At 38.5% G+C, this 14,091-nt stretch overlaps 13 non-coding genes across 13 annotated transcripts; all 13 read left to right on the top strand.

Annotated features, from left to right (window-relative positions):
• Positions 1-370: 370 nt before the first annotated feature.
• Positions 371-442, top strand: TRNAC-GCA (transfer RNA cysteine (anticodon GCA)). Its single transcript has one exon. It is a non-coding gene; the product is annotated as a tRNA-Cys (tRNA).
• Positions 443-1,439: 997 nt separating this feature from the next.
• On the top strand, positions 1,440-1,511 carry TRNAC-GCA (transfer RNA cysteine (anticodon GCA)). The gene has a single exon. It is a non-coding gene; the product is annotated as a tRNA-Cys (tRNA).
• Positions 1,512-2,518: 1,007 nt separating this feature from the next.
• On the top strand, positions 2,519-2,590 carry TRNAC-GCA (transfer RNA cysteine (anticodon GCA)). The gene has a single exon. It is a non-coding gene; the product is annotated as a tRNA-Cys (tRNA).
• A 997-nt stretch (positions 2,591-3,587) lies between these two features.
• On the top strand, positions 3,588-3,659 carry TRNAC-GCA (transfer RNA cysteine (anticodon GCA)). The gene has a single exon. It is a non-coding gene; the product is annotated as a tRNA-Cys (tRNA).
• Positions 3,660-4,668: 1,009 nt separating this feature from the next.
• Positions 4,669-4,740, top strand: TRNAC-GCA (transfer RNA cysteine (anticodon GCA)). The gene has a single exon. It is a non-coding gene; the product is annotated as a tRNA-Cys (tRNA).
• Positions 4,741-5,737: 997 nt separating this feature from the next.
• Positions 5,738-5,809, top strand: TRNAC-GCA (transfer RNA cysteine (anticodon GCA)). Its single transcript has one exon. It is a non-coding gene; the product is annotated as a tRNA-Cys (tRNA).
• A 1,008-nt stretch (positions 5,810-6,817) lies between these two features.
• TRNAC-GCA (transfer RNA cysteine (anticodon GCA)) lies at positions 6,818-6,889 on the top strand. Its single transcript has one exon. It is a non-coding gene; the product is annotated as a tRNA-Cys (tRNA).
• Positions 6,890-7,886: 997 nt separating this feature from the next.
• On the top strand, positions 7,887-7,958 carry TRNAC-GCA (transfer RNA cysteine (anticodon GCA)). The gene has a single exon. It is a non-coding gene; the product is annotated as a tRNA-Cys (tRNA).
• A 1,007-nt stretch (positions 7,959-8,965) lies between these two features.
• On the top strand, positions 8,966-9,037 carry TRNAC-GCA (transfer RNA cysteine (anticodon GCA)). The gene has a single exon. It is a non-coding gene; the product is annotated as a tRNA-Cys (tRNA).
• A 997-nt stretch (positions 9,038-10,034) lies between these two features.
• TRNAC-GCA (transfer RNA cysteine (anticodon GCA)) lies at positions 10,035-10,106 on the top strand. The gene has a single exon. It is a non-coding gene; the product is annotated as a tRNA-Cys (tRNA).
• A 1,008-nt stretch (positions 10,107-11,114) lies between these two features.
• On the top strand, positions 11,115-11,186 carry TRNAC-GCA (transfer RNA cysteine (anticodon GCA)). The gene has a single exon. It is a non-coding gene; the product is annotated as a tRNA-Cys (tRNA).
• Positions 11,187-12,183: 997 nt separating this feature from the next.
• TRNAC-GCA (transfer RNA cysteine (anticodon GCA)) lies at positions 12,184-12,255 on the top strand. The gene has a single exon. It is a non-coding gene; the product is annotated as a tRNA-Cys (tRNA).
• A 1,007-nt stretch (positions 12,256-13,262) lies between these two features.
• TRNAC-GCA (transfer RNA cysteine (anticodon GCA)) lies at positions 13,263-13,334 on the top strand. The gene has a single exon. It is a non-coding gene; the product is annotated as a tRNA-Cys (tRNA).
• Positions 13,335-14,091: the final 757 nt, after the last annotated feature.

Below are 14,091 nucleotides of genomic sequence, written 5' to 3'. Positions count from 1 at the left end.
TGCAGAAATGTTTTTTCACCGTAATTTGGCCCAAAACAATCATACTTCACCACCATATCAGTGATTGTGGTAATCAATCCACAAAGATAAGTAGTCTCGTAAAAACCTCTTCCCCTTTGAGAATGTTTCAAAACAAACATTTTAATTACAGATATTGGTCCTATGGACCACTGCCTATTCAAATAAAATAACAATTAAACATATACATTTTGTTTTTTAAATGATCCTGTTTTCCTTTAATTAATAATATTAAGAACTACTTCTCCTTTTCCACAGTTTCAAGCTCGTACTTTGTGGCCCAACTGAGCTTGAGCCTCTCACTCTTTCATGATGTACTGATATATTGTCATTCTGATCTGTGAAAACAGTTGGGGATATAGCTCAGTGGTAGAGCATTTGACTGCAGATCAAGAGGTCCCTGGTTCAAATCCGGGTGTCCCCTAAACCTATTTTGGTTTTGTTGTTTGTAGCTGGGATCTTTCATAAAGTCCCTATGGATCACCATTGACAGAGTCAGTGTTCAGTTGGATCTTATACTTTATTAGCATTACAGTGTCACTGCTCAAAACCTGGGAATAAATGCATTTTTACACAGGGCGTGGGAACTTTCTGAAACATCATTGATTTATTTTGGAATCCGGCTCTTCCTTTCACAGCTTCAAGCAAAGAGAATCACTATGAAAACAATTGAAAACTTTGTTATACAGTTTGGTGCTTCCTTGTAGCGCACTAAAGAAATGGCATAGTATACTCGGCAGCGCTGCAGTCAATCTATTTCTCATTTAACCTGTGTCCTCAGTCTTACATATATTCCTGCTCTCCTCTGTGCATACAAAATATGTGTTTGTTTAAAGCACTTCATTCTTGTGCAACGTAGAAACTATTTAATTTCTCCTTAAAACCTCTGCCTACGTGCAAAATGTATGAACCCTCGTTGCAGATGAAAAAAGGCTGGCTCGAAGACTCAGGCCATTTTCGAACACAAAATGGCCTTTTCTGATATATTAAATTGATGGTACTTGAAAGGGACGTTTGGGTGTACCTTCCAAATACCAAATTGCAGTGGTATGTAGAAATGTTTTTCGTCCATCATTTGGCCCAAAACAATCATACTTCACCACCATCTCGGTGATTGTGGTAACCAATCCGCGAAAGGATAAGGCGTCCCGTAAAAACCTCTTCCCCTTTGAGAATGTTTCAAAACAAGCATTTTATGTACAAGCATTGGTCCTATGGATGACTGCCTGTTCAAATAAAATAACAATGAAACATATAAATATTTTTTTTAAACGATCCCGTTTTCCTTCAATAAATAATATTAAGAACTACTTCTCCTGTTCCACAGTTTCAAGCTTGTACTTTCCGGCCCAACTGAGCATGATGCTCACACTCTTTCATGAGGTACTGATATTTTTTCATTCCGACTCTCACAAACAAGTGGGGATATAGCTCAGTGGTAGAGCATTTGACTGCAAATCAAGAGGTCCCTGGTTCAAATCCAGGTGTCCCCTTGGCCTGTTTTGGTTCTTGTGTTTGTAGCTGGGACTTTTCATAAACCCCTTTGGATCATCATTGACAGAGTCAGTGTTCGCTTGGATCTTACACTTTAACAGCATTACAATGTCACTGCTCAAAACCTGAGAGTAAATGAATTTTTATACAGGGCTCGGTATTCCGTATGGGAAATGTCTGAAAAAGCATTGATTTACTTTGGAATCTGGCTCTTCCTTTCACAGCACCAAACAAAGGGAATGGACTATGAAAGCAATTGGCAACTTTGTTTTACAGTTTAGTGCTTCCTTCAATCGCACTACAGAAATTGCATAGAAAAGTGGGCAGCAATGCAGTCAATCTATTCCTCATTTAACCTGTGTCCTCAGTCTTACATATATTCCACCTCTTCTCTGTGCATACAAAGTATGTGTTTGTTTGAAGCACTTCATTTTTGTGCAATGCATAATCTATTTACTTTCTACTAAAATACGCTGCCCACGTACAAGATGTACGAACCCTAGTTGCAGGTGCAAGCAGGCTGGTCTGAGAAACCAGGCCATTTGCGAACACAAAATAGCTTTTTCTGATGTATTAAATCGAAGGTACATGAAAGGGGTGTTTGGTTGTACCTTCAAATACCAAATTGTAGTGGTATGCAGAAATGTTTTTTCACCGTAATTTGGCCCAAAACGATCATACTTCACCACCATATCAGTGATTGTGGTAATCAATCCACAAAGATAAGTAGTCTCGTAAAAACCTCTTCCCCTTTGAGAATGTTTCAAAACAAACATTTTAATTACAGATATTGGTCCTATGGACCACTGCCTATTCAAATAAAATAACAATTAAACATATACATTTTGTTTTTTAAATGATCCTGTTTTCCTTTAATTAATAATATTAAGAACTACTTCTCCTTTTCCACAGTTTCAAGCTCGTACTTTGTGGCCCAACTGAGCTTGAGCCTCTCACTCTTTCATGATGTACTGTTATATTGTCATTCTGATCTTTGAAAACAGTTGGGGATATAGCTCAGTGGTAGAGCATTTGACTGCAGATCAAGAGGTCCCTGGTTCAAATCCGGGTGTCCCCTAAACCTATTTTGGTTCTGGTGTTTGTAGCTAGGATCTTTCATAAAGTCCCTTTGGATCACCATTGACAGAGTCAGTGTTCAGTTGGTTCTTATAATTTATTAGCATTACAGTGTCACTGCTCAAAACCTGGGAATAAATGCATTTTTACACAGGGCGTGGGAACTTTCTGAAACATCATTGATTTATTTTGGAATCCGGCTCTTCCTTTCACAGCTTCAAACAAAGAGAATGACTATGAAAACAATTGAAAACTTTGTTATACAGTTTGGTGCTTCCTTGTAGCGCACTAAAGAAATGGCATAGTATTCTCGGCAGCGCTGCAGTCAATCTATTTCTCATTTAACATGTGTCCTCAGTCTTACATATATTCCTCCTCTCCTCTGTGCATACAAAATATGTGTTTGTTTAAAGCACTTCATTCTTGTGCAACGTAGAAACTATTTAATTTCTCCTTAAAACCTCTGCCTACGTGCAAAATGTATGAACCCTCGTTGCAGATGAAAAAAGGCTGGCTCGAAGACTCAGGTCATTTTCGAACACAAAATGGCCTTTTCTGATATATTAAATTGATGGTACTTGAAAGGGACGTTTGGGTGTACCTTCCAAATACCAAATTGCAGTGGTATGTAGAAATGTTTTTGGTCCATCATTTGGCCCAAAACAATCATACTTCACCACCATCTCGGTGATTGTGGTAACCAATCCGCGAAAGGATAAGGCGTCCCGTAAAAACCTCTTCCCCTTTGAGAATGTTTCAAAACAAGCATTTTATGTACAGGCATTGGTCCTATGGACCACTGCCTGTTCAAATAAAATAACAATGAAACATATACATATTTTTTTTAAACGATCCCGTTTTCCTTCAATAAATAATATTAAGAACTACTTCTCCTGTTCCACAGTTTCAAGCTTGTACTTTCCGGCCCAACTGAGCATGATGCTCACACTCTTTCATGAGGTACTGATATATTTTCATTCCGACTCTCACAAACAGGTGGGGATATAGCTCAGTGGTAGAGCATTTGACTGCAGATCAAGAGGTCCCTGGTTCAAATCCAGGTGTCCCTTTGGCCTGTTTTGGTTCTTGTGTTTGTAGCTGGGACTTTTCATAAAACCCCTTTGGATCATCATTGACAGAGTCAGTGTTCGCTTGGATCTTACACTTTAATAGCATTACAATGTCACTGCAGAAAAACCTGAGAGTAAATGCATTTTTATACAGGGCTCGGTATTCCGTATGGGAAATGTCTGAAAAAGCATTGATTTATTTTGGAATCTGGCTCTTCCTTTCACAGCACCAAACAAAGGGAATGGACTATGAAAGCAATTGGCAACTTTGTTTTACAGTTTAGTGCTTCCTTCAATCGCACTACAGAAATTGCATAGAAAAGTGGGCAGCAATGCAGTCAATCTATTCCTCATTTAACCTGTGTCCTCAGTCTTACATGTATTCCACCTCTTCTCTGTGCATACAAAGTATGTGTTTGTTTGAAGCACTTCATTTTTGTGCAATGCATAATCTATTTACTTTCTACTAAAATACGCTGCCCACGTACAAGATGTACGAACCCTAGTTGCAGGTGCAAGCAGGCTGGTCTGAGAAACCAGGCCATTTGCGAACACAAAATAGCTTTTTCTGATGTATTAAATCGAAGGTACATGAAAGGGGTGTTTGGTTGTACCTTCAAATACCAAATTGTAGTGGTATGCAGAAATGTTTTTTCACCGTAATTTGGCCCAAAACAATCATACTTCACCACCATATCAGTGATTGTGGTAATCAATCCACAAAGATAAGTAGTCTCGTAAAAACCTCTTCCCCTTTGAGAGTGTTTCAAAACAAACATTTTAATTACAGAAATTGGTCCTATGGACCACTGCCTATTCAAATAAAATAAGAATTAAACATATACATTTTGTTTTTTAAATGATCCTGTTTTCCTTTAATTAATAATATTAAGAACTACTTCTCCTTTTCCACAGTTTCAAGCTCGTACTTTGTGGCCCAACTGAGCTTGAGCCTCTCACTCTTTCATGATGTACTGATATATTGTCATTCTGATCTTTGAAAACAGTTGGGGATATAGCTCAGTGGTAGAGCATTTGACTGCAGATCAAGAGGTCCCTGGTTCAAATCCGGGTGTCCCCTAAACCTATTTTGGTTTTGGTGTTTGTAGCTGGGATCTTTCATAATGTCCCTATGGATCACCATTGACAGAGTCAGTGTTCAGTTGGATCTTATACTTTATTAGCATTACAGTGTCACTGCTCAAAACCTGGGAATAAATGCATTTTTACACAGGGCGTGGGAACTTTCTGAAACATCATTGATTTATTTTGGAATCCGGCTCTTCCTTTCACAGCTTCAAGCAAAGAGAATCACTATGAAAACAATTGAAAACTTTGTTCTACAGTTTGGTGCTTCCTTGTAGCGCACTAAAGAAATGGCATAGTATACTCGGCAGCGCTGCAGTCAATCTATTTCTCATTTAACCTGTGTCCTCAGTCTTACATATATTCCTCCTCTCCTCTGTGCATACAAAATATGTGTTTGTTTAAAGCACTTCATTCTTGTGCAACGTAGAAACTATTTAATTTCTCCTTAAAACCTCTGCCTACGTGCAAAATGTATGAACCCTCGTTGCAGATGAAAAAAGGCTGGCTCGAAGACTCAGGCCATTTTCGAACACAAAATGGCCTTTTCTGATATATTAAATTGATGGTACTTGAAAGGGACGTTTGGGTGTACCTTCCAAATACCAAATTGCAGTGGTATGTAGAAATGTTTTTGGTCCATCATTTGGCCCAAAACAATCATACTTCACCACCATCTCGGTGATTGTGGTAACCAATCCGCGAAAGGATAAGGCGTCCCGTAAAAACCTCTTCCCCTATGAGAATGTTTCAAAACAAGCATTTTATGTACAGGCATTGGTCCTATGGACCACTGCCTGTTCAAATAAAATAACAATGAAACATATAAATATTTTTTTTAAACGATCCCGTTTTCCTTCAATAAATAATATTAAGAACTACTTCTCCTGTTCCACAGTTTCAAGCTTGTACTTTCCGGCCCAACTGAGCATGATGCTCACACTCTTTCATGAGGTACTGATATATTTTCATTCCGACTCGCATAAACAGGTGGGGATATAGCTCAGTGGTAGAGCATTTGACTGCAGATCAAGAGGTCCCTGGTTCAAATCCAGGTGTTCCCTTGGCCTGTTTTGGTTCTTGTGTTTGTAGCTGGGACTTTTCATAAAACCCCTTTGGATCATCATTGACAGAGTCAGTGTTCGCTTGGATCTTACACTTTAATAGCATTACAATGTCACTGCTCAAAACCTGAGAGTAAATGCATTTTTATACAGGGCTCGGTATTTCGTATGGGAAATGTCTGAAAAAGCATTGATTTATTTTGGAATCTGGCTCTTCCTTTCACAGCACCAAACAAAGGGAATGGACTATGAAAGCAATTGACAACTTTGTTTTACAGTTTGGTGCTTCCTTCGATCGCACTACAGAAATTTCATAGAAAAGTGGGCAGAAATGCAGTCAATCTATTCCTCATTTAACCTGTGTCCTCAGTCTTACATGTATTCCACCTCTTCTCTGCGCATACAAAGTATGTGTTTGTTTGAAGCACTTCATTTTTGCGCAATGCATAATCTGTTTACTTTCTACTAAAAAACGCTGCCCACGTACAAGATGTATGAACCCTAGTTGCAGGTGCAAGCAGGCTGGTCTGAGAAACCAGGCCATTTGCGAACACAAAATTGCTTTTTCTGATGTATTAAATCGAAGGTACATGAAATGGGTGTTTGGTTGTACCTTCAAATACCAAATTGTAGTGGTATGTAGAAATGTTTTTTCACCGTAATTTGGCCCAAAACAATCATACTTCACCACCATATCAGTGATTGTGGTAATCATTCCACAAAGATAAGTAGTCTCGTAAAAACCTGTTCCTCTTTGAGAATGTTTCAAAACAAACATTTTAATTACAGATATTGGTCCTATGGACCACTGCCTATTCAAATAAAATAACAATTAAACATATACATTTTGTTTTTTAAATGATCCTGTTTTCCTTTAATTAATAATATTAAGAACTACTTCTCCTTTTCCACAGTTTCAAGCTCGTACTTTGTGGCCCAACTGAGCTTGAGCCTCTCACTCTTTCATGATGTACTGTTATATTGTCATTCTGATATTTGAAAACAGTTGGGGTTATAGCTCAGTGGTAGAGCATTTGACTGCAGATCAAGAGGTCCCTGGTTCAAATCCGGGTGTCCCCTAAACCTATTTTGGTTCTGGTGTTTGTAGCTAGGTTCTTTCATAAAGTCCCTTTGGATCACCATTGACAGAGTCAGTGTTCAGTTGGATCTTATACTTTATTAGCATTACAGTGTCACTGCTCAAAACCTGGGAATAAATGCATTTTTACACAGGGCGTGGGAACTTTCTGAAACATCATTGATTTATTTTGGAATCCGGCTCTTCCTTTCACAGCTTCAAACAAAGAGAATGACTATGAAAACAATTGAAAACTTTGTTATACAGTTTGGTGCTTCCTTGTAGCGCACTAAAGAAATGGCATAGTATACTCGGCAGCGCTGCAGTCAATCTATTTCTCATTTAACATGTGTCCTCAGTCTTACATATATTCCTCCTCTCCTCTGTGCATACAAAATATGTGTTTGTTTAAAGCACTTCATTCTTGTGCAACGTAGAAACTATTTAATTTCTCCTTAAAACCTCTGCCTACGTGCAAAATGTATGAACCCTCGTTGCAGATGAAAAAAGGCTGGCTCGAAGACTCAGGTCATTTTCGAACACAAAATGGCCTTTTCTGATATATTAAATTGATGGTACTTGAAAGGGACGTTTGGGTGTACCTTCCAAATACCAAATTGCAGTGGTATGTAGAAATGTTTTTGGTCCATCATTTGGCCCAAAACAATCATACTTCACCACCATCTCGGTGATTGTGGTAACCAATCCGCGAAAGGATAAGGCGTCCCGTAAAAACCTCTTCCCCTTTGAGAATGTTTCAAAACAAGCATTTTATGTACATGCATTGGTCCTATGGACCACTGCCTATTCAAATAAAATAACAATGAAACATATACATATTTTTTTTAAACGATCCCGTTTTCCTTCAATAAATAATATTAAGAACTACTTCTCCTGTTCCACAGTTTCAAGCTTGTAATTTCCGGCCCAACTGAGCATGATGCTCACACTCTTTCATGAGGTACTGATATATTTTCATTCCGACTCTCACAAACATGTGGGGATATAGCTCAGTGGTAGAGCATTTGACTGCAGATCAAGAGGTCCCTGGTTCAAATCCAGGTGTCCCCTATGCCTGTTTTGGTTCTTGTGTTTGTAGCTGGGACTTTTCATAAACCCCTTTGGATCATCATTGACAGAGTCAGTGTTCGCTTGGATCTTACACTTTAACAGCATTACAATGTCACTGCTCAAAATCTGAGAGTAAATGAATTTTTATACAGGGCTCGGTATTCCGTATGGGAAATGTCTGAAAAAGCATTGATTTATTTTGGAATCTGGCTCTTCCTTTCACAGCACCAAACAAAGGGAATGGACTATGAAAGCAATTGGCAACTTTGTTTTACAGTTTAGTGCTTCCTTCAATCACACTACAGAAATTGCATAGAAAAGTGGGCAGCAATGCAGTCAATCTATTCCTCATTTAACCTGTGTCCTCAGTCTTACATGTATTCCACCTCTTCTCTGTGCATGCAAAGTATGTGTTTGTTTGAAGCACTTCATTTTTGTGCAATGCATAATCTATTTACTTTCTACTAAAATACGCTGCCCACGTACAAGATGTACGAACCCTAGTTGCAGGTGCAAGCAGGCTGGTCTGAGAAACCAGGCCATTTGCGAACACAAAATAGCTTTTTCTGATGTATTAAATCGAAGGTACATGAAAGGGGTGTTTGGTTGTACCTTGAAATACCAAATTGTAGTGGTATGCAGAAATGTTTTTTCACCGTAATTTGGCCCAAAACAATCATACTTCACCACCATATCAGTGATTGTGGTAATCAATCCACAAAGATAAGTAGTCTCGTAAAAACCTCTTCCCCTTTGAGAATGTTTCAAAACAAACATTTTAATTACAGATATTGGTCCTATGGACCACTGCCTATTCAAATAAAATAACAATTAAACATATACATTTTGTTTTTTAAATGATCCTGTTTTCCTTTAATTAATAATATTAAGAACTACTTCTCCTTTTCCACAGTTTCAAGCTCGTACTTTGTGGCCCAACTGAGCTTGAGCCTCTCACTCTTTCATGATGTACTGATATATTGTCATTCTGATCTTTGAAAACAGTTGGGGATATAGCTCAGTGGTAGAGCATTTGACTGCAGATCAAGAGGTCCCTGGTTCAAATCCGGGTGTCCCCTAAACCTATTTTGGTTTTGTTGTTTGTAGCTGGGATCTTTCATAAAGTCCCTATGGATCACCATTGACAGAGTCAGTGTTCAGTTGGATCTTATACTTTATTAGCATTACAGTGTCACTGCTCAAAACCTGGGAATAAATGCATTTTTACACAGGGCGTGGGAACTTTCTGAAACATCATTGATTTATTTTGGAATCCGGCTCTTCCTTTCACAGCTTCAAGCAAAGAGAATCACTATGAAAACAATTGAAAACTTTGTTATACAGTTTGGTGCTTCCTTGTAGCGCACTAAAGAAATGGCATAGTATACTCGGCAGCGCTGCAGTCAATCTATTTCTCATTTAACCTGTGTCCTCAGTCTTACATATATTCCTCCTCTCCTCTGTGCATACAAAATATGTGTTTGTTTAAAGCACTTCATTCTTGTGCAACGTAGAAACTATTTAATTTCTCCTTAAAACCTCTGCCTACGTGCAAAATGTATGAACCCTCGTTGCAGATGAAAAAAGGCTGGCTCGAAGACTCAGGCCATTTTCGAACACAAAATGGCCTTTTCTGATATATTAAATTGATGGTACTTGAAAGGGACGTTTGGGTGTACCTTCCAAATACCAAATTGCAGTGGTATGTAGAAATGTTTTTGGTCCATCATTTGGCCCAAAACAATCATACTTCACCACCATCTCGGTGATTGTGGTAACCAATCCGCGAAAGGATAAGGCGTCCCGTAAAAACCTCTTCCCCTATGAGAATGTTTCAAAACAAGCATTTTATGTACAGGCATTGGTCCTATGGACCACTGCCTGTTCAAATAAAATAACAATGAAACATATAAATATTTTTTTTAAACGATCCCGTTTTCCTTCAATAAATAATATTAAGAACTACTTCTCCTGTTCCACAGTTTCAAGCTTGTACTTTCCGGCCCAACTGAGCATGATGCTCACACTCTTTCATGAGGTACTGATATATTTTCATTCCGACTCTCATAAACAGGTGGGGATATAGCTCAGTGGTAGAGCATTTGACTGCAGATCAAGAGGTCCCTGGTTCAAATCCAGGTGTTCCCTTGGCCTGTTTTGGTTCTTGTGTTTGTAGCTGGGACTTTTCATAAAACCCCTTTGGATCATCATTGACAGAGTCAGTGTTCGCTTGGATCTTACACTTTAATAGCATTACAATGTCACTGCTCAAAACCTGAGAGTAAATGCATTTTTATACAGGGCTCGGTATTTCGTATGGGAAATGTCTGAAAAAGCATTGATTTATTTTGGAATCTGGCTCTTCCTTTCACAGCACCAAACAAAGGGAATGGACTATGAAAGCAATTGACAACTTTGTTTTACAGTTTGGTGCTTCCTTCGATCGCACTACAGAAATTTCATAGAAAAGTGGGCAGAAATGCAGTCAATCTATTCCTCATTTAACCTGTGTCCTCAGTCTTACATGTATTCCACCTCTTCTCTGCGCATACAAAGTATGTGTTTGTTTGAAGCACTTCATTTTTGCGCAATGCATAATCTGTTTACTTTCTACTAAAAAACGCTGCCCACGTACAAGATGTATGAACCCTAGTTGCAGGTGCAAGCAGGCTGGTCTGAGAAACCAGGCCATTTGCGAACACAAAATTGCTTTTTCTGATGTATTAAATCGAAGGTACATGAAATGGGTGTTTGGTTGTACCTTCAAATACCAAATTGTAGTGGTATGTAGAAATGTTTTTTCACCGTAATTTGGCCCAAAACAATCATACTTCACCACCATATCAGTGATTGTGGTAATCATTCCACAAAGATAAGTAGTCTCGTAAAAACCTGTTCCTCTTTGAGAATGTTTCAAAACAAACATTTTAATTACAGATATTGGTCCTATGGACCACTGCCTATTCAAATAAAATAACAATTAAACATATACATTTTGTTTTTTAAATGATCCTGTTTTCCTTTAATTAATAATATTAAGAACTACTTCTCCTTTTCCACAGTTTCAAGCTCGTACTTTGTGGCCCAACTGAGCTTGAGCCTCTCACTCTTTCATGATGTACTGTTATATTGTCATTCTGATATTTGAAAACAGTTGGGGATATAGCTCAGTGGTAGAGCATTTGACTGCAGATCAAGAGGTCCCTGGTTCAAATCCGGGTGTCCCCTAAACCTATTTTGGTTCTGGTGTTTGTAGCTAGGTTCTTTCATAAAGTCCCTTTGGATCACCATTGACAGAGTCAGTGTTCAGTTGGATCTTATACTTTATTAGCATTACAGTGTCACTGCTCAAAACCTGGGAATAAATGCATTTTTACACAGGGCGTGGGAACTTTCTGAAACATCATTGATTTATTTTGGAATCCGGCTCTTCCTTTCACAGCTTCAAACAAAGAGAATGACTATGAAAACAATTGAAAACTTTGTTATACAGTTTGGTGCTTCCTTGTAGCGCACTAAAGAAATGGCATAGTATACTCGGCAGCGCTGCAGTCAATCTATTTCTCATTTAACATGTGTCCTCAGTCTTACATATATTCCTCCTCTCCTCTGTGCATACAAAATATGTGTTTGTTTAAAGCACTTCATTCTTGTGCAACGTAGAAACTATTTAATTTCTCCTTAAAACCTCTGCCTACGTGCAAAATGTATGAACCCTCGTTGCAGATGAAAAAAGGCTGGCTCGAAGACTCAGGTCATTTTCGAACACAAAATGGCCTTTTCTGATATATTAAATTGATGGTACTTGAAAGGGACGTTTGGGTGTACCTTCCAAATACCAAATTGCAGTGGTATGTAGAAATGTTTTTGGTCCATCATTTGGCCCAAAACAATCATACTTCACCACCATCTCGGTGATTGTGGTAACCAATCCGCGAAAGGATAAGGCGTCCCGTAAAAACCTCTTCCCCTTTGAGAATGTTTCAAAACAAGCATTTTATGTACATGCATTGGTCCTATGGACCACTGCCTATTCAAATAAAATAACAATGAAACATATACATATTTTTTTTAAACGATCCCGTTTTCCTTCAATAAATAATATTAAGAACTACTTCTCCTGTTCCACAGTTTCAAGCTTGTAATTTCCGGCCCAACTGAGCATGATGCTCACACTCTTTCATGAGGTACTGATATATTTTCATTCCGACTCTCACAAACAGGTGGGGATATAGCTCAGTGGTAGAGCATTTGACTGCAGCTCAAGAGGTCCCTGGTTCAAATCCAGGTGTCTCCTATACCTGTTTTGGTTCTTGTGTTTGTAGCTGGGACTTTTCATAAACCCCTTTGGATCATCATTGACAGAGTCAGTGTTCGCTTGGATCTTACACTTTAACAGCATTACAATGTCACTGCTCAAAACCTGAGAGTAAATGAATTTTTATACAGGGCTCGGTATTCCGTATGGGAAATGTCTGAAAAAGCATTGATTTATTTTGGAATCTGGCTCTTCCTTTCACAGCACCAAACAAAGGGAATGGACTATGAAAGCAATTGGCAACTTTGTTTTACAGTTTAGTGCTTCCTTCAATCACACTACAGAAATTGCATAGAAAAGTGGGCAGCAATGCAGTCAATCTATTCCTCATTTAACCTGTGTCCTCAGTCTTACATGTATTCCACCTCTTCTCTGTGCATGCAAAGTATGTGTTTGTTTGAAGCACTTCATTTTTGTGCAATGCATAATCTATTTACTTTCTACTAAAATACGCTGCCCACGTACAAGATGTACGAACCCTAGTTGCAGGTGCAAGCAGGCTGGTCTGAGAAACCAGGCCATTTGCGAACACAAAATAGCTTTTTCTGATGTATTAAATCGAAGGTACATGAAAGGGGTGTTTGGTTGTACCTTGAAATACCAAATTGTAGTGGTATGCAGAAATGTTTTTTCACCGTAATTTGGCCCAAAACAATCATACTTCACCACCATATCAGTGATTGTGGTAATCAATCCACAAAGATAAGTAGTCTCGTAAAAACCTCTTCCCCTTTGAGAATGTTTCAAAACAAACATTTTAATTACAGATATTGGTCCTATGGACCACTGCCTATTCAAATAAAATAACAATTAAACATATACATTTTGTTTTTTAAATGATCCTGTTTTCCTTTAATTAATAATATTAAGAACTACTTCTCCTTTTCCACAGTTTCAAGCTCGTACTTTGTGGCCCAACTGAGCTTGAGCCTCTCACTCTTTCATGATGTACTGATATATTGTCATTCTGATCTTTGAAAACAGTTGGGGATATAGCTCAGTGGTAGAGCATTTGACTGCAGATCAAGAGGTCCCTGGTTCAAATCCGGGTGTCCCCTAAACCTATTTTGGTTTTGTTGTTTGTAGCTGGGATCTTTCATAAAGTCCCTATGGATCACCATTGACAGAGTCAGTGTTCAGTTGGATCTTATACTTTATTAGCATTACAGTGTCACTGCTCAAAACCTGGGAATAAATGCATTTTTACACAGGGCGTGGGAACTTTCTGAAACATCATTGATTTATTTTGGAATCCGGCTCTTCCTTTCACAGCTTCAAGCAAAGAGAATCACTATGAAAACAATTGAAAACTTTGTTATACAGTTTGGTGCTTCCTTGTAGCGCACTAAAGAAATGGCATAGTATACTCGGCAGCGCTGCAGTCAATCTATTTATCATTTAACCTGTGTCCTCAGTCTTACATATATTCCTCCTCTCCTCTGTGCATACAAAATATGTGTTTGTTTAAAGCACTTCATTCTTGTGCAACGTAGAAACTATTTAATTTCTCCTTAAAACCTCTGCCTACGTGCAAAATGGATGAACCCTCGTTGCAGATGAAAAAAGGCTGGCTCGAAGACTCAGGCCATTTTCGAACACAAAATGGCCTTTTCTGATATATTAAATTGATGGTACTTGAAAGGGACGTTTGGGTGTACCTTCCAAATACCAAATTGCAGTGGTATGTAGAAATGTTTTTCGTCCATCATTTGGCCCAAAACAATCATACTTCACCACCATCTCGGTGATTGTGGTAACCAATCCGCGAAAGGATAAGGCGTCCCGTAAAAACCTCTTCCCCTTTGAGAATGTTTC

Source organism: Triturus cristatus, chromosome 4_1 (genome assembly GCF_964204655.1).
Source record: "Triturus cristatus chromosome 4_1, aTriCri1.1, whole genome shotgun sequence".
Lineage (NCBI taxonomy): Eukaryota > Metazoa > Chordata > Amphibia > Caudata > Salamandridae > Triturus > Triturus cristatus.
Note: the sequence above shows the minus strand (reverse complement) of the source record. Positions and strands in the feature narration are given on the sequence as shown.